This window comes from Arvicanthis niloticus, chromosome 3, assembly GCF_011762505.2.
Source record: "Arvicanthis niloticus isolate mArvNil1 chromosome 3, mArvNil1.pat.X, whole genome shotgun sequence".
Classification (NCBI taxonomy): domain Eukaryota; kingdom Metazoa; phylum Chordata; class Mammalia; order Rodentia; family Muridae; genus Arvicanthis; species Arvicanthis niloticus.
In genome coordinates this window covers 93,957,492-93,977,273 of record NC_047660.1, presented here as the reverse complement: position 1 = coordinate 93,977,273, position 19,782 = coordinate 93,957,492, and positions in this window count along the sequence as shown.

Genomic DNA, 19,782 nt, shown 5'->3' with positions numbered 1-19,782 from the left:
TTTTAAAGAAAATGGCTCATTTGCTTAGATCTCTAGCTTTGGAAGTTGTTTTAAATTAATGAAATTGGATGTCCTGAAATGTTTAAGTTGATGCAGAGTTTTCCTTCCACTTGTGAGGAATCTTTCAGTGATTAAAGAGGTTCTTAATTGTATTTTAGTATTAAATAAAAACTTTCTCTCAACATTTAATATTTTAATTGAATATGTATGCTTTGCCTGGCATTATTCACTTCAAAATTGTGTTTCAACTATTAAAGTGTGAACTTCATTAGGGTTTTCATATCTCTGTGAATTGCTGCATCATTTTCCACTGCTCAAACCTAAAATATTATGTGACAATAAATATTTAAGAGGATAGATTCAACAGCAATTTTGGCTGATAATATTCACCATAATGAAGGAAAATATTATCATAAATATGTATTAACATCCAGTTCACCAGAAAATTGAATATTCTCTGTTGCTTCTAAATTTTAGTAAGATACCTTGACATGAGAGACACAATCTTGTACAAATTTATTATCCAGATAAATAGTCTAAGCCAAATGTAAGTTGGTTTATACACACAATGTATCTTAATTTCTAACTTTTATTTTCTTATTTATAAATAAATTCAGCTACATATGACTCTACATCTATATATCTAAGAAAATTGTGGTATGATTTAATGTAGTCTTTATCTGGTTTTATCCTCATATAAGAATTTATATAAAATGAATGCACACAGAAACACACACATACAAACACACACACATACAGAGAGAGAGAGAGAGAGAGAGAGAGAGAGAGAGAGAGAGAGAGAGAGAGAGAAACTTTTGATAGAAAATGTCTCCTCAGAAGATTTGGTATATTGAAGATTTCATCCCCAGCTAGTATTCTATTGGCAAATTAATTTCCATCAGTGGATTAAGACACTGGAAAGCTCTGAGTTAATGATATACTAGTAGGTAGGGCCTAGTTAAAGAGAGTAGAACAGTATCCATGTTTCTTTGAAGGATGTATCTTGTTTGTCACTTCCTGTCTTTGTCTATGTCTGTCTGTGTCTCTGTCTCTGTTCCTCTGTCTCTCTGTGTTTCAGTCTCTGTGTCTTTCTGACTCTCTTTCTCTTTCTGTTTTTCTCTCATGTATGTTTGTGTTTGTGTGAGTGTGTGTGTGTGTTAAATGTATGTTTCTGTTCATCATTCTTAGCCATCAGAGAAATGATAATTAAACTTTACTGAGATTCCATCTGATCATATCCCAATGACTAGCCTCAAAAGAACAACAACAACAAATAACAAATGCTGTTGCAGATGTATTGAAAAAGGGTTCCTTACACACACTAGAGGGAGTGTGATCTTATACAGCCACTGGGTAATGAGTATAGAGGTTTGCCAAAAGACTAAAAACAAATTTTTTATATAACCAAGCTATGCTATTTATGGGTACATAGGCACTCCTCTATGCACTAGTCACAATAGTGAGGAAATGGAACCAGTCTACATGTCCATCAAGAATTACATAAAGGAAATGTGTTACATATACTCAATGGAATTTCATGTAGCCTTAAAGAAAAAAATGAAATTATGTGCTATGAAGATAGCTCTCAGTAGTTGATAAAGTGCTAACAGGAGTTCATAAATCTGATTCCCAGCATTTATGTAAAACAACAAAATCAAACTGGCTGTGTCAATGAATTTCTGTAATCCCAGAATTAAGGAGGCAGGGAAGACAGGAGAATCCTTGGGGTCAGCCTCAGCAAATTGTCAAATTCGAAATCCAATGCAGAGACATTGTCTCAAAAAATAAGATAGAAAATTTCTGAGAAACAACCTCAATATTCACCTCTGTCCATCATATGCACACATACACACATTTTTGTACTTGCAAACACACATACACAAAATCACATGCATACACAGAAAAGAAAAATGAAATCGTGGCCTTTGTAAGAAAATAGACGAAAGTAGAATTCATTATATTCAGTAAAGTAGGCAGATTCAAAAAGGCAAATACCACATTTTCTCTTATATGCAAAATCCAAATTTAGAACAATAAATATCTGTGCACATTTGTACCATGAAGTCTCTTTCTCTCTCTCTCTCTCTCTCTCTCTCTCTCTCTCTCTCTCTCTCTCTCTCTCTGTGTGTGTGTGTATGTATGTATGTATGTATGTATGTGTGTGTGTGTAGAAGTTTTTTAAAAAGTGAGAAAAAGTAGAAAAATTCTTAGGAGCACCGAGGGTAGTGATACACATGTGACATGAAATTAGAAGAAGGAATAACATGGAGGAAGAAATGGAACCAGTCAGAGGAACATTAGAAGTATTATGAATGGCAGTGAGTAAGAAAGGTGGTGGATTAAAACAAAGTGTAAGGATGTATATGTGTGAAGATCCATAATAAAACCTATTACTCTACGTGGTAAGTTCAGATTCATTAGAAAGTAAAAATAATGTAGAAATTTTAAAAAAGCTTCAAGATAAGCTCAAACTAAAGCAATTTTTGATCACCAAGTCAGCATCACAGAAAATAATTAATGGGTCTTACATATAATGCTAGAAAAGTTTCAAGCATGTGAGCACAAGAAGGAATTCATTTTATCCATAAAATAGATAAACAATGGAGTTGGAAGACTCAATTACATCTACCTCAGTAGAACAACAAATCCTAACATAAGCAAAGGAGAGTCAAAAGAACAACAATGATCATATCAACACAAAAAGCAGCCAACAAAGCTGCAGGAATAAGAGGTAGCTCTCAATCATAGCCCACAATTTATGTAGTTCTAGGAGTCATAATTCTCTAATTCAACAATGTACACCTGATGAATGTATTGAGAATCATGGTTCAACTATTTGTTGCCTGAAAGAATCACATCTTTCTATGAGAAATTTGCACAGACTCAAAGTGAAAAAAAAAAAAATAGATGGCAATGTATTAAGCAAATGGAACCCAAAATATAAAAGAGGTTGCTACAGTTTTATCAGGTAAAGTAAACTTAAAGTCCAAACTATAAATGAAAAGAATGTCAGTATATATTATTAAAGTAAGCAACTCATTTAGAAGTCATGACTATGGTAAATATACACTATCTATTGTCAATTTTATGGAACAACCAGTACTAGATGTTAAGGGTCAAATAGGTCCAGATACAATAATAGACAATGGTACAATAACTCTGCCATCAATAGATAGATCATTCAGACCAAAGAAAAAGGAATTAACATAGAAATTTTAAACTTAAAATTTAACATTAGCCTTTTGGAGTTAGCACAATATTATATCTATCAACAGCCAAAGGCATATTCTTATTAGCAGCTAAAGGAATTTTTTATAAAACAAATCATAAATTAGGCTATAAAGCAACTTTTAAGATGTTATCAAATCAAAACAACTTTTATCTTAGAAGAAAATAAACTTGGAAACCAACAAGAGAAATGAGAGAAACTAAACAAATATACCAAGAATGAACAATTCACACTTGAATGGCCAATGAGTGACTAGAAAAATCAGAGAGTAAATGAATGATTCATAAAATCAAATGAAAATATAACATATTAGAAATTAGAAAGATGAGCTAGAAAGATGGCTCAATGGATAAGAGCACTGACTATTCTTCCAGAGGTCCTGACTGCACTTCCCAGCAATCACACGATGGCTTACAACCATCTGTAATGAGATCCGAACCCTCTTCAGGTGTGTCTGAAGACAGCAACAGTGTAATCACATATATAAAATAAATAGATATTTTAAAAAAAGAAATTTAAAGATACAGCAAAGGCAGTTCTAACATAAAAGTTTATAGCTATGGGGAGTTATGTTAAAAATCAGATTATAAATGTAAAAATCAATAATTGATATAATTGTTTTATAGAAACAGGACCAAGTAGGAGACTAGGAGAGATAATGCAGGGCAGAAGTTAATAAAATACAAAAGGAAAGAACATGAAAAAAGTCAATGAAGTAACTGGTTGGTTGTTTATAAAGATAAAAGTAAGATTAACAAACCCTGAGGGGCACTTGGGGCACAACCAGCAGAAATGAGTTATGTATGGTCCTTGACCTTCTTCTTCTGGTCCAGGGCTTTCCTTCCTGTTCTAAGGAGACTTTTGAGACCCCAGAATCATCCTTATTCTATGAGGAAATTTATGGGGGCAGCCAAGAAAATCTATCTTAGATACCTCCCCAACCAATCCCCCACCAATTGGGTCCACTTGGGGCAGAGCCAGCTCTTTCACCAGCAACAACCATCTTAGCCTCTCCCCCAGCCAATTTCCTGCCTGCCAGGAGCACATCCAGCAGAGGTAAGTTGTGTTGTTACCTAAGATTCATTGTCAGGCTCTGCCTGCTTCTCTGAGAAATCCTGTTGAAATCAGGAACATCTAGCCAACACCAGGAACAAATAGATGGCTAAAGGACAGCATGAGAACACAATCAAAAAGGACCAGGGCAACATGGTACCACCAGAGCCCAGTTATCCTGCTACATCAAGCTCTGGACATCCTAAAACAATCTAAGCACAATAAGATGACCTTAAATCCAATCTTATAAAGTTCTTTAAAGAGAAAATGAATAAATTCCTTAAATAAATACAGTAAAATACAATCAAACAGGTGAAGAAAACGAATAAAGCTGTTCAGGACCTGAAAACAGAAATAGAAGCAATAATAAAAACACAAACTGAGGGAATCATGGAGATGGAAAACCTAGGAAAGATAACAGGAACTCCGGATGCAAGCATCACCAACAGAATACAAGAGATAAAGGAAAAATTTAAGGAATATAAGATGCAATTGAAGAAATCTACACATTGTCAAAGAAAACACTAAACATAAAATGTTCATGATGCAAAACATGTAAGAAATCCAGGACATATCAAAAGACCAAACTTAAGAACAATGGGAATAGAAGAAGAAGATTCCAAACTAGAGCCCCAGAATATACCTTCAACAAAAATTAAAGAAGAAAATGTACAAAACCTAAAGAAATATATGCTTATATACAAATAAAAAGCTTACAGAATATCAAATAGATTGGACTACCAAAGAAACCCTCCTGCCACATGATAATTAAAACCCCAAATGTACAGAACACAGAAAGAATAGTAAAAGCTGCAAAGGAAAGGGGCCAAGTAACATAAATGCAGACCTATCAATTTAGGCCAGACTTCTCAATTGAGACTCTAAAAGAGAAAAGAGCCTGGGCAGAGGTCTTGTACACTCTTAGACACCACAGATGTCATCTAAGATGACTATACCCAGCAAAACTTTCAATCACGGTAGATGGAGAAAAGAAGATATTCCATGACAAAAGCAAATTTAAACAATATCAACAAATCCAGCCCTACAGAAAATATTTAAAAAGAATACTCCAAACAAAGCAGGCTAACTACATTCATGGAAACACAGGAAATAAATAACCCCACACCAGCAAACATAAAAGGGGACACACACACACACACACACCACTACCACCAACATCAAGATAACAGGAATTAACACTCATTGGTCATTAATATCTCTCAACACTAATATATTCAATTTCTCAATAAAAAGCCACAGACTAACAGAGCAGATATGAAAAACAAGATCCAGTATTTGGCTGCATACAAGAAACACATCTCAGCAGCAAAGGGCTGGAAAAAGGTTTTCTAAGCAAATGAATCCAAGAAACAAGCTGGGGTAGCCAGTCTATATCTAACAAAATAGACTCCCAATCAAAATTAGAGATGGGGAAGGACACTTCATACTCATCAAAGGAAAAAACACCAAAATGACCTCTTAATTCTACATTTCTATGCTCCAAACACAAGGGCACCCACATTCACCAAAGAAACATTACTGAAGCTTAAATCAGGCATTAAACCTCATGCATTAATAATGGGAGATATCAATACCACACTCTCACCAGTGGACATGTTATCTAGACAGAAACTAAACAGGGAAATAATAGAGATGCTATAAACCAAATAAACTTAACAGATATTTATAAAATGTTTTATCCAAACAGAAAAATATATACTTTCTTTTCAGTTCATAATGGAACTGTCTTTAAAGTTGACCACATGCAAGGCACAAAGGAGGTCTCAACAGCTACAAGAAAACTGAAATAACCTCCTGTATCCTATCAGACCACCATGGATTAAAGCTGGAATTTAACAACAGAAACAACAGAAAGCCTACAAACTCAAGGAAACTGAACAATTCTCTACTCAATGACCACTGTATCAGGAAAAAATAAGGAAATTAAAGGCTTTCTAGAATTCAATGACTATGAAGGCGAACCATACCTATGCTTATGATATGCTTATACCATATAGCTGCAATAAAAATAGTGCTAAGAGGAAAATCCATAGCACTAAGTACTTTCATAAAGAAATTGGGGAGACCTCATACTAGCAATTTGAAAGCACACCTAAAAGTTCAAGAACAAAAAGAAGCAAAAACCACCCAAGATGAGTAGATGGCAGAATATAATCAAACTTGGAGCTGAAATCAATAAATTATAATCAAAGAGAACACAATGAATCAATAAAACCAAGAGCCGATACTTTGAGAAAATCAACAAGGTTGACAAATCTTTAACCAAACTGACTAAATGACAGACAGACAATACCCTAATCATTAAATCAGAAATGAAAGGGAACATAAGAACAAACACTAGGCCTTCCAGTCTGGGCCCAAGCACAATATCTCTCCACAAACCAGCACTACAAAGGATAATAGCGGGAAAGCTCCAATACAAGGAGGAAAATTAAACCCTAGAAAGAGCAAGAAAGTAATCCTTTTCCAACAAATCTAAAAGAAGATAACCACACAAAATAATTCCACCTCTAATAACAAAAATAACAGGAAGCAATAATCACTGTTTCTTAATATCTCTTAACATCAATGGACTCAATTCCTCAATTAAAAGATATAGGCTAATTGACTGGATATGTAAACAGGACCCAGCATTTTGCTGCATTCAGGAAACCCATCTCAGTGACAAAGACAGACTCTACCTTAGAGTAAAAGGCTGGAAAACAATTTTTCAAGCAAATGGTCCTAAGAAACAAACTGGAGTAGCCATTCTAAAATCTCTAGCCTGAGAACACAAAGCGAGAGACCCATGACTCCACCTGTATAGGTAGTTGACGGTGGCCTTGCAAGGCATCAGTGGAAGTGGACTGCCTTGGTGCCTGAAAATTTGGATTCCCTAGTGTTGAAAATTTTGAGAGCAAGGAGGCAGGAATGGGAAGATGGTGGGAGCACACCCTCATAGTAATTGGAGGAGGGGGCATGGGGTAAGGGGTTAGGCATCAGTGGAAGTGGTCTTGGTGCCTGGAAGTTTGGATTTCCTAGTGTTGGGAAATTTGAGAGCAGGGAGGCAGGAATGGGAGGATGGTAGGAGCACACCCTCATAGAAACTCCCAGAATTATATGGATTAGAAATGACAGAGACAGGCTGCCAGAAGACTAGATTCTAGAATTCAAACAAAAATTATCTTGATACTAAAATTTGTTTTGAGAATTGTATATTGCAGAATACACAGCCTTGGTGTATCTACTCATCAGGCAAACTGAGCAGACCTGCTGAAACTTCTGATGTCCTGGATTTCCAGCTGGATGCAGGGAAGACACAGCATCAGAGGCTGATCAATTTACTCTTCCTCCTGCCCATCTTCTAATATCTCAACGCCCATAATCAGCTTGAAGAAGTTAATGAAGAGTCAGCACCCCTATTCCCTGGGCTTGGGGACTAAGGTGGTTACTATTAGGCTATCTTTCTAGGAAAAAGTAGTGGTTCTGTTGGAACAGGGAGGATTAGCTAGGATTTATTGCATAGCCATAACCTACTTGTAGAAATATGTATAATTGTTATTAAGATGAAGTTATAATTTCTTAAATGGCACAAAATTTACTTTGATTTCAAATTTAAGGTTTTCATTGGTATGAGTTTCTTATTGATATAAAAGTGAGATTAATATTGTTACTCTCATAGGCATTGTGCCTATATAACACATTTAGGCATACAAGGCTTAGACCCAGTCCTTCTTTAACTTTTCTAACTCATTTGAGATGATTAGCCTGTGAGTTAAGGGCCTATAGAAATTTCATGGCTTTGAGCTTATTGTTAGGGTGTTTTCTATATTTTATTTAGAAATAGCTGAGAGGAGTTAACAGACAACATTCCAGATTACCTTACATGGGTCGTTGGTTTTCAAAACGTCAGCAGTCCACAGAATTGATGTTACAAACATTTCTGTAGTAATGTTCATTTTGATTAGAGACCTGTCTGCTTCTGACAGCTTCCTGTCTGGGATTCTAAGAAGAAATTGAGCATCTTTGGTGTTATGCCAGTTGTGGTGAGACAGCCACTAGGCAAGAATTGCCTCTTTCCATCTACAGACAAATTACTGTCCAGAAAAGGACACACTTGCAGAATAGTCGACTGATTATATCTGCCAAAACAGAGTAATCAGCCCTTAATAATTCTGCATCACTAGGTCTGTCAGATGATCCTGGGCCAGAAGGCTGAAGATCAGATGCTCCAACGTTTTGTAGTATAGGGAGTGTCCAGGTGTTCAGAGATCTCTATAAATTGGCTAAGTTTTAGAAGCTATGCTTTGTGCTTCCCATAATTTCAGTTAACTCAGTCATTCTGGATTTCTGATGGGTTGAAGATTTATAGCCTCATAGCCAATCCTGGCTATTTACTTTGAGAGAAAAGATTTGAGAGGATGGTTTTCCGCTGACATTCATTCGAAAGCCAAGAGAAAAAAAAGTCAGGTTCAGAACTAAGTCTTTTAGTTAGGAGAGATGACAGAGGTTCTGGTTAGTCAACAAAATGATGGACTGGGTATTAGGACTATCTTGCACCTCACTGACCCAAATTGGCATAATTATTTTGAGAGAAAAGTTTTATTTTAACAGGAAGGGTGATATGTAGGAGGAGCTAAGGTGGGAGGAGTAAGGAGAGGAAGAGGAGGAGTAAGGAGAGGAGGAGGAGAAGGAGAGGAGGAGCTAGATGACAAGAGAGAGGGGAAGAAACATGGAGGCGGATGTTTGCGTGTCTCTGCCAGTCAAAGATAGTTGATATATCTAGGCTGGGTATTGGGTTACACTTCTGATTGTGTGGGCATCTTGTTATTGAGCATTACCAAACTTATAAAGCCTTTGATTAACATTTTAAATAATTGTTTAAAAGCAAAAAGGAGAAGAGGGGATTGGATAGGGGTTTTCTAGGGAGGGGAAATGGGGAAAGGGGATAGCAGCTGAAATGTAAATAAAATATCCAATAAAAAAATTTTAATAAAGAATGAACACTAGAGAAATCCACAGAATCATTAAGTCTTACTTCAAAAGCCTGTGCTCTACACAATTGGAAAATCTAAACAAAATGGATGATTTTCTTGGTGGAGTCCACTACCAAAGTTAAATGAAGGTCAGGTAAACAACTCAAATAGTCCTATAACCCCTAAGGAAATAGAAACATTTAAAAGTCTCCCAACCAGCAAAGCCCAGGGCCATAAGGTTTTAGTGCGGAATTTTACAAGTCTTTCAAAGAACAGATAACCAATGCTCTTCAAAATGAAAACAGAAGAAAATTGCCAAAGTCACTTTATAAAGCCACAATCACTCTGATAGCTAAACCACACAAAAATTTAACAAAGAAGAAGAATTTCAGACCAATTTCACTTACAAAATTCAATGTAAAAGTACTCAAGAAAATACCTACAAGCCAAATCCAGGAACACATAGAAAAATCATTCACCATGATAAAGCAAGCTTCATCCCAGGGATTTAGAGATGGTTCAACATATGAAAAACCCATCAATGTAATCCATCATATTAACAAACTAAAAGGAAAGACACATAATCAACTTACTAGATGCTAAAAAGGCTTTTGACAAAAAAAGCCTCTACATGTTGAAAGTCTTGGAGAGATCAAGGATACAAGGTCTATACCTAAACATAATAAAGGCAATGTATAGCAAGCCAATAGCCAACAACAAATTAAATGGAGAAAATTTTACAGAATTACACTAAAATCAGGGACAAGACAAGGCTTCCCCCTCTTTGTATCTATTCAACTTATTATGTGAAGTTTTAGCTGTAACAATAAGATAATTAAAGAAGATCAAGGAGATCCATATTGGAAAGGAAGAATTCAAAATATTACTATTTGTAGATGATAAGATAATATTCATAAGTCACCCCAAAAATTCTACTGGCAAACACATACACCAAATAAACACCTTCAGCAAAGTGACTGGATTTTAAAAAATCAATTTTTAAAAATTATTAGCCCTCCTTTATACAAAGGATAAAAGAACTGAGAAAGAAATTAGGGAAGCAACACTCTTTACAATAGCTATAAATAATACAAAATATCTTAGTTTAACTCTAACCAACAAAGGGAAAAACCTGTATGACAAGAACTTCAGGTCTCTGAAGAAAAAAACCTATCAGAAGATGGAAAGATCTCCCATGATCAGTGATCTTAAGGATTAACAAATTAAAAATGGTCATCTTACCAAAAGCAAGCTACAGATTCAATTCAATTCCTATAAAAATTTTAAAACAATTCTTTACAGACCTTGAAAGAACAATTTTCAGCCATGTGGAAAAACAAACAAACAAACAAAAAACATAATAACTAAAACAATCCTGTACAATAAACAAACTTCTAAAAGTATTACCATCCCTGATCTCAAGCTGTATTACAGAGCAATAGTAATAAAACCTCTATGGTTTTGGCATGAAAACAGACAAATTGATCAATGTAATAGAATCTAAGACCCTGAAATAATCCTACACACCTACAGAAATGTGTTTTTTGTCATAGAAGCCAAACTCATACAATGGAAAAAGAAAGCATCTTCAATAAATATTGCTGTTCTAACTGGATGTCTAAATGTAGAAAAATGAAAATAGATTCACATTTATTACACTGCAAAACACTTAAGTCCAAGTGGATCAAAGACCTCAACATTAAACTGGACACTCTGAATTTAATAGAAGAGAAAATGGGGAACTGTCTTGAACACATTGGCATAGGAGAAAAATTCCTGAACAGATCACCAATAGCTCAAGCACTAATATCAACAATTATTAAATGAGACCTTATAAAACTGAAAATCATCTGCAAGTCTAAGAACAAAATGGCAGCCTACAGACTAGGAATACATCTTCATCTGACAGAGGGCTAATGTTTGGGACATTGAGACAAGGGACTGGGGTACATATTTTACATAGCAAAGAAAGCATATCTGGCCCCTGGGTTTTTCCAGAATCTCTCAGTTCTTACCTGGCATATCCTGCCTACAACCTTGAACTTCTAGCCCAGGGACTGGGCTGCCCTTTCCACAGAGGCTGATCCCTATGTAGTCCAGACATTTTACTAGCTCTCTTCTTCTTCCCTTTTCCTTTTCCTTCTCCTTCTCCTTCTCCTTCTCCTTCTCCTTCTCCTTCTCCTTCTCCTTCTCCTTCTCTTTCTCCTTCTCTTCTCTCTCTGTGCATGCACTCTTTTTCTCTTTCTCTTCCCCCTTCCAGATTTCCCCATAGCGACTACACTGGCCTCAATCTTTGGGGACAGTGAACTCACCCAAGAGCAGCTTACCAATAAACCTGCCTTTAATTTATTCTAATCTGGCTTGAACTGTCTCTTTTCACTGGCAGAAAAATAACCTATCAGCTAGTATCCAAAATATGTAAAGAACTCAGAAGTTAACTACCAACAAACCAAATAACCCAATTAAAAATGGGGTACAGAGCTAAACAACAAATAAATCTCTAATAGCCAAGAAGCCACAAAATGCAAATCAGAATGACTCTGAGATTCCATTTATACCTTTCAAAATGGCTAAGATCACAAAATAGCCCATGTTGGCAAGGGCAAGAGGAGCACTCCCACATTGCTCGTGAGAGGCCAAACTTTTACACTTTCAAATCAATTTGGCTTCTTCTCAAAAAATTGGGAATAGTTCTACCCCAAGACATAGCTGTACCACTCCTGGGTATATACCCAAAAGATTCCCCACTATATCACAAGGATATTTGCTCAACCATGTTTATTCCAGCTTTATTTATAATACCCAGAAACTGGCAACAACCTAGATATCCTTCAACAGAAGAATGGATGAAATTCTCTGCTGTTAAAAACAAAGACATCATGAAATTTTCAGGCAAATGGATGGAACTAGAAAATATCCAAATATCTTGACTAAAGTAACCCAAACCCAGAAAGAGAGGCATGGTATGTACTTACTTATAAGTGGACATCAGCCTTAAAGTACAGGATAACCATGCTATAATTTAAAGACTCAAAGAAAATAAGTAATACAGAGGACCCAAGGGAGAAGGCTTGAATCTCACTCAGAATGGGAAATAAAATAGACACTGGAAGTGGATGGATGAGGGGAGCTAGGTGAGAGAGCGGGTAAGAAAGGGACCAGGGATGGTAATCAGGAGTGAAGAGATGGGGGTGGGAGAGCATTGGGAGAGAGAACCAAAATTGGTGATGACAGCTTTAGGACTACCTGGAGACTTGAGACTCGGGAGGCTCCTAGGAATCTATAGAGGTGACTCTAGCTGAGACTCCTAGCAGCAGAGCATGTAGAGATTGAAGTGACCACCCCGTTGCCAGGCAGGACTTTCAGTGGAGGAGTGGAGGGACATCAACTCATCCAAAAAACCTTTAACCTTTGTTTTGTCTACAAGATGTGCAGGGATAAAAAGGGAGCAGAGATTGAAGGAATAGCCAACCAATGACTGGCTCAACTTGAGACCCATCCCATGTGAGAGATCCAACCCCTGGCATGATTAAGGATACTCTGCTATGCTTGTAGACAGAAGCCTAGCATAAATGTCTTCTTAGAGTCTTCATCCAGCAGCAGATAGAAAGAAGAATGGGAGAGAGAATTGCGAGAGCCAAAGGAATCAAAGACACCACAGAAAACTTACAAAGTCAACTAATCTGAGCCCATGGGGGCTCACACCAACCAGAGAGCATGCATGAACTGGACCTAGGTCTCCCACAATTTGTAGCAGATATGTAGCTTGGTCTTCATGGGGGTGGCCTAACAATTGGAGCAGGGCCTGTTTCTGACTCTGATTCTGCCATTGGATCTCTTTCCTCTAGGTGGAATGCCTGGTTGAGCCTCTTTGGAGAGGATGCACTTAGTGCTACTTTGACTTGATGTCTAAGGGTGGGGTTGTGCTCAGAAAAGACTTCATCCATCTTTGAGGAGAAGAGTAGGGGGATGATGAGGGAGGGATTTGTGAGGGTAGTACAAGGAGGAAAGAAGAGAGGGCAGTCTGTGCCCAGGATGTTAAGTGAAATAATTAATTAATTAGTCAACTAATTTAACTAATTAACTAATTAATTAATCAACTACTTTTACAAACTTTTGACCAAACTAAGTTTAAGAAAGAGATAATTAGAATTTAAAATTTTAATACAAAATGGGGACATTACAACAGATACTAATGAAATACCAAAGGTTATTGTATTTCAAAAAATGGAAAATCTAGAGGCAACATATAAATTTCTAGACATTTATGACCCATCAAATTGAATCAAGATGATAAAATTAACTTATGCAGAGCTATAACAAGTAACAAGACTCACACAGTAATAGTCTTCTAACAATGAAAAACCCTAAACTATTTATTGGTAAATTTCATCAGATCCTTGTAGCCACCCGCGGCCACAAGTCAACTGGATTCACCTGAAAGGGGGGCTGGGAATGAAAGGGGAAAGACAGCGAGAAGAGATGAGGCCAAGACAAAGTTCTCTGATCAAGGCCCCAAGCTTTAATGTTCAGCTCTCAATTTAAAGGGGAAGACCCAACCCACAACCCCTTCTGGTTTCAGATGGGTGGGATAATCCATAGTCAGTTCCAGGTCACAGCCGGAGATGTCTCAAGGCAAGCCCAGGGGCAGTTCTGCTGTGTTCCAGGCAGCCAAGGTGGGTAACTCCACCTAGATCCCGTCACTTGACCTTGCTGTGGCAACCAAGGTCTCTCAGTCCTGCTCTTGGGGGGAGGGGGGGAGAGTACAGATCCTTAAAGAACTATCACCATTGTTCTTTAAACTATTTCACAAAAGAATTGTTTTTTTTAAAAAAAAAAAACCACTAAAAACCCATTTATATGAAGCCAGTATTACCCTAGTTGCAAAACCAGATATGGTATCAACAATGCATACAGAAAGAAAACTTAGACCAAGTCTATTCTTAACAATGAACTTGTAAAACAAACTCAATAACACATTAAATAGCTGTGTGCAAGATCATGTCAATTTTATTTCAGAATACAAGGATTGTTCAACAAGTGCAATAAACATAATGCAGCATATAAAATAACTTAGGCTCAGGAGTCACATCTTTTCAACAGAAGTAAGGAAACAAAAAGCCTTTGACAAAGTTCAACAATAATTCATTATAACAACTCTTAAGAATTTAGAGAGAATATGCCTTAATATAAAAACTATGCTACTTGGCAGGAATATGACATTGGCCAAGGACATGGAATTGGGCTTTAGGCAAGAAACTGAAATTAGGCTAAAACAAAGAGGTAATTTCAGGTAGGAATCTAAATCCTAGGCTAGAACAAAGAAGTAATTCCAGACAGGAATCTAAATTTTAGGCTAGAACAAGTATGTAGGCTTCAGACATGAAAATGACCTTGGGCTAGGACAGGGAAGTAGCCTCAGATTGACTGAGTGCTGATTCTCTAATCTAATTTGTAAGTATGAGGAGGACAAAGAACAATCAGTTACTTGCCCTGTCAGAGTGATCCTATTAGAGCCAAAGTTTTGTGGGCTAGTCAGCGGGCGTGGGAATGTTTGTTCTGCTATTTCTGCTACCAGACATCAGAAAGGTCCACTGCTGAAGTGACTCCCACACATATTTCACTCTCTTTGGGGGTGGGACCTGGATGAATAATTTACCTTCTAATGTGGTGAGCAAAACAAATTTCTGAGCCCAACTCTTATTCATTAAAAACAGTTGTTTGCTAATAAAAATGTCATACTAAAAAAAGAAATAGGGCAGAGAAATGTACAATTATCTCTATCTTCAGATGATATGTTTTTGTACCTAAAAAAAATATAAATACTCTATGAGAAAACTCCTAGATCTGATAAATACTTTCAGCAAAGCCTCAGGATACAAAATCAACACATAAAACAAGGTTGTAGAGTGGCTAAATTACTAGAAGCACTTTACAGATGCAATGTAATCCCCAAGACCATGCCAATGACATTTTGGGAAAAATAAAAATGTTAATATTAAAATAAATGTGGAAATTTATTTTAAAATAGAAAATAAATCAGAAATCCTCCAACAGCCAAAGCAATTGTATACAGTACGCACAATACTGAAGAAAGAATCATAACACTTTATTTCAATTGTGTTTTGATGAATAAACAGACCACAAGCCAATAAGAACAAATCTACTACCAAGGCGAATAAACCTCTATGACATTAAAATTTGGATCACTTGACTATAAGAACAAACAGCATAGCAGAATGAGGAGTCTGCATAATGAGAAACAGCCTTTGCCAACTGTACCTCTAAAAGGGACTAATATCTAAAATATATAATAACTGAAGAGTAAGTGCCAAATGCAAAAATGACAAATAAATTAAGTGACCTGTTCTCAGAAAAAAATTACAAATGGCCAGTAAGCTTGTGAAGTTTTTTTTTTCAACTCTGTTAGCCATTCCTGAAATGCAGATTAGCTTGATATGCTTCTCACTCCAGTCAAAATTGCTATCAACAAGGAAAAATAATGTTAAGTGTTGGAGGGGATCCACCCAAAATGAACCTTTATATATTGCTTGGGAGACTGTGCACTGGTGCAGCCATTGTGAAAACCAGTACAGATGTTCATAAAATATTAAAAATGCTACCACCATGTGATCCAGCTACTACACTACTGGATTTACACCCAAAGCAATCTAAGGGAGCATACTGTGCAGACACCTGCTGAAATATACTTTATTTATAGATTGTTATTGCCTGTTGAAGCTTACTGAGAAGCTTCCTGGAGGTATGTAGCTCTTCTTCCATTTCAGATACATGTTTGTCACAAAGTATTCTACAAGATCCTTTGTCTGGAGACAGGTTGGCCCCCTCTCCGTGAAAAAGAGAAAGGAGAATACCAAAACAGTACTAGTAAAAACATCATACCCCTGTGAACAGCTGAAAGGTACACCATCCTCAGGACTCCAACAAAGAAACAAGCTGAGAAAGCCATGTTGAGCAAGGTAGTATGCATCACTCCCCACCGCCTCTGCATCAGATCCTGCCTCCAGGTTTCTGCCCTGCTTGAGTTCCTGTACTGAATTTCTTTGGTGGTCAATATCAATATGGAAGTGTAAGCCAAATAAACCCTTTCCTCCCCAACTTGCTATTTTGTTGTAAGTTTTTTCACAGCATTAGAATGACTAAGACACTTGCCATATTTAATAACTCATTCGAAATCAAAAGCATGGCTCTGGTAGAGCTTTATCCAATATGGAACACCTGCTCACCCATCTTTTTACAGATTAGTCACAAAGGCAAAGATATGAGATGAGCCTCGATGTCCATTACTAGATGCAGGGAAACAGAAACTGTGGCCTATAAACTGCATGAAGTGTTTTTAACTGTAAAGAATTGAAGTGTCAAGTATAGAAAATTGATCAAACTGGAAAGCGATTATGTTAAATAAAAGCTAGGCTCAGACAAAAACTATGTTTTTTCCTTATGTGGAATCTAGATTTTACTCTCTCTCTCTCTCTCTCTCTCTCTCTCTCTCTCTCTCTCTCTCTCTCTCTGTGTGTGTGTGTGTGTGTGTGTGTGTATTCACGCGCGTGCGCACGTGTGTGTGTGTGTGTGTGTGTGTGTATTCACGCGCGTGCGCACGTGTGTGTGTGTGTGTGTGTGTGTGTGTGTGTGTGTGTCGCACACATCAAAGTAGAAGGGAAGCCATATGGGGAATGGAAGCAAAGGAGAGGTGACAACTGGAGAGAGTGACCTGGAAGGCAAAATCAAATATTGTATGCTTTTTTTCATATGGGATAATATTTAACAATATATTTGATAACATGTAAGTATCTATATTACTTAAAATCAGGGGTAAGAAAGATACCACTGAAAGTGGAGAGAGTGAGTAGGGCAGGATGATTGGGGAAAACATGAAGAAAGATGGAGAACATCCCAAACAGTCAAAACGGGAAAGAGATCTCCAAGTGGCACTTCAGGACTGCCCACTGTGACCCCTCAGATTCCCTCAGCCTGCCCCAAAGGGCATGCCCTCCTCTGACATTTAAAACATTTGATGCCTATAGTGTCTGAATAAACTAAAGCTAAAACAAAGCCCAGATGAAGCTCAGCTGCTGATTGTATCAATCTTGTCTTTCCTACTAACAATATGACCTAAGGTGCAACACCATTTTCATGCTGATGAATATTATTTATACTGTTCTACACCCATAATGTCTGGCCTATGATCATCAAACCATTGATACATACAATGAAGCATGTCCAAAAGAGAGCGAAAAGTTGATAAAAACAAATATTTGGAGAGCTCAGATGCTGTGTTTATCAGACATGACTTTTCAACTAGTTGTGATAAATTAGAGGCAATAGTATAAAATTTGTAAAATAAGAAACATTAGAAAATGTACAAACATCAGCCGAGAACTGCACTAGTTCGGTTTTTGGTACTATAGCAAAATATCTGAGGCATCATTTATAAATGATAGGAGTTAACTTACCTTCTGGTTCTGGATGCTATAGAGTCTGGAAAAACTACTACTAATATCTGCTCACCATCTGATGAAGACCTGTGGCATCAAACCCTGAGGGGGCATCAAGTATTGAAATAGAAAAACCTTACCCCTTGGGTCTTTCTTCCTTTTATAAAGCCATTATGGGGCTTTATCTGATTCTTATGGCCTCTCTTCTAAACACCAATAACACATCAAAAGAAGATTAAGTTTTCAATCTACAGTCTTTGGAGATGAGACATTCCAAGCACAGCAAGAATCAATCAGAACTGACAAAGTAAAAAACAGACCCCACCAAAATATTCCTAGGTTGTTCATGCCTTTTCAAAGCTTGGGCTTCAAATTACGTTATGTCTAGGTAAATCAACAAAAGTTATACAAAAGATACAGAGTCAGGAGTGGCAATTAGAAGCAGTACTAAGTAAAGTGGTGTGCCCCCCAAAAACAAGAAAAGAGGCAAGTAAGTTATATCTCTTCTGTAATATTTATAGCTTCCTGTGGTTATCTAAAATCACAAGGATCAGATTCACCCTCTTCTTCCTCCATCTTTTCTGTCCTTCTGTCCTCTCTGTTTCCTGTCCTCTGTCTCCGAAACTTTCAGCCCCTCCTTACTTTTTCAGTGTTCAATCACAGTCTTATATTACACCTGCCCTCCCCTGCATATTGACAACAATCAGTAATAGTCCACTCCTTCATTTGAGGATATCACCCCTCTTCAGGGCAGACTTTTCCTGTCCTGTCTCACTGTCCCATGTGCTAGTCTCTGGAAATACCCAGAGACATGAGACAATTTCACGAACCTCTTAATACACCATCAAAGTTGACAGTTGATAACCAACCGCCACTATCACTGTGCATCTTTATCAACACAGCATAGTTGCTTCTTATTTAAAATCTATTCTGGCCGGGTGGTGGTGGCGCACGCCTTTAACCCCAGCACTTGGGAGGCAGAGGTAGGTGGATTTCTGAGTTCGAGGCCAGCTTGGTCTACAAAGTGAGTTCCAGGACATCCAAGGCTACACAGAGAGAAACCCTGTCTCAAAAAAACAAAAACAAAAAAAAAAAAGAAAAGAAAAGAAAAGAAAAGAAAAGAAAAGAAAAGAAAAGAAAAGAAAATCTATTCTGGCATGTATTGGCTTTTACATCGTAGAGTGTTTAGTTTGTTTACAGCTAATTATTATTACAGTTAGTATGATTATTCACATGGATGAATTATAGTTCACCGTTTGGTTCTTTACTCTTTGTTCTACTGGTTCCCTTATCCAACAATTTGTTCAATCTTGGTGGGCAGCTTGTATCAATATCAATTGTTTTTGACTTCTTTGTGTCGGTGTTTTGTGAGTTGAGAATTTATTGTTATAAATTATAAACCTAGAATTTTTATTTTACTGGATTATGGAGATTTGTGACAGCTAGTCATGGGGGGGCAGTAAATGGGAAAATATCGAGCAGTTCAGAGGCAGTGGAGCAGGGAGAGCCTCAGCTTGCAGTTCTCAATGGGGGAGGGGAAACTGTGTTAATAGAGTGTGAATGGCATTAGTGTGGGTTGTTTTTAAAAATTACATACAACAGATTCCCTAATGGAAATGTGAAGTCAGGGGTGACTAGTTTTGATATTTATTTCTGTTTCATTTTTCTAAAAGAGGACCTCACAGGATAGCACTGGACTATAGGTCACTTTGTAAATAAAGCTGGTCTCAAACTCTTGGCAGCTTTTCTGCCTCTTCCTCTTGACCTAAGCCACTGAACTCAGATTAGTAGTATCTGAACCTACCACTGCTGCCAGCCCCTGACATAAGGCTCATGCTTCTTTGACCATTTAACATGAATTTCATAGCAGTGGTTCTACAGTGGACATCTCACTTCCTGGATTAGAAGGCTGGTTCTGTCTCTGCAGCAAGCATTTAGCCAATGTTGTAGTACCAGGTTCCCACGTGTAAACAAATGCAAAAAGTAGATGATAGATAGATGATAAAAAAGATAGAAGATAGATAGATAGATAGATAGATAGATAGATAGATAGATAGATAGATAGATA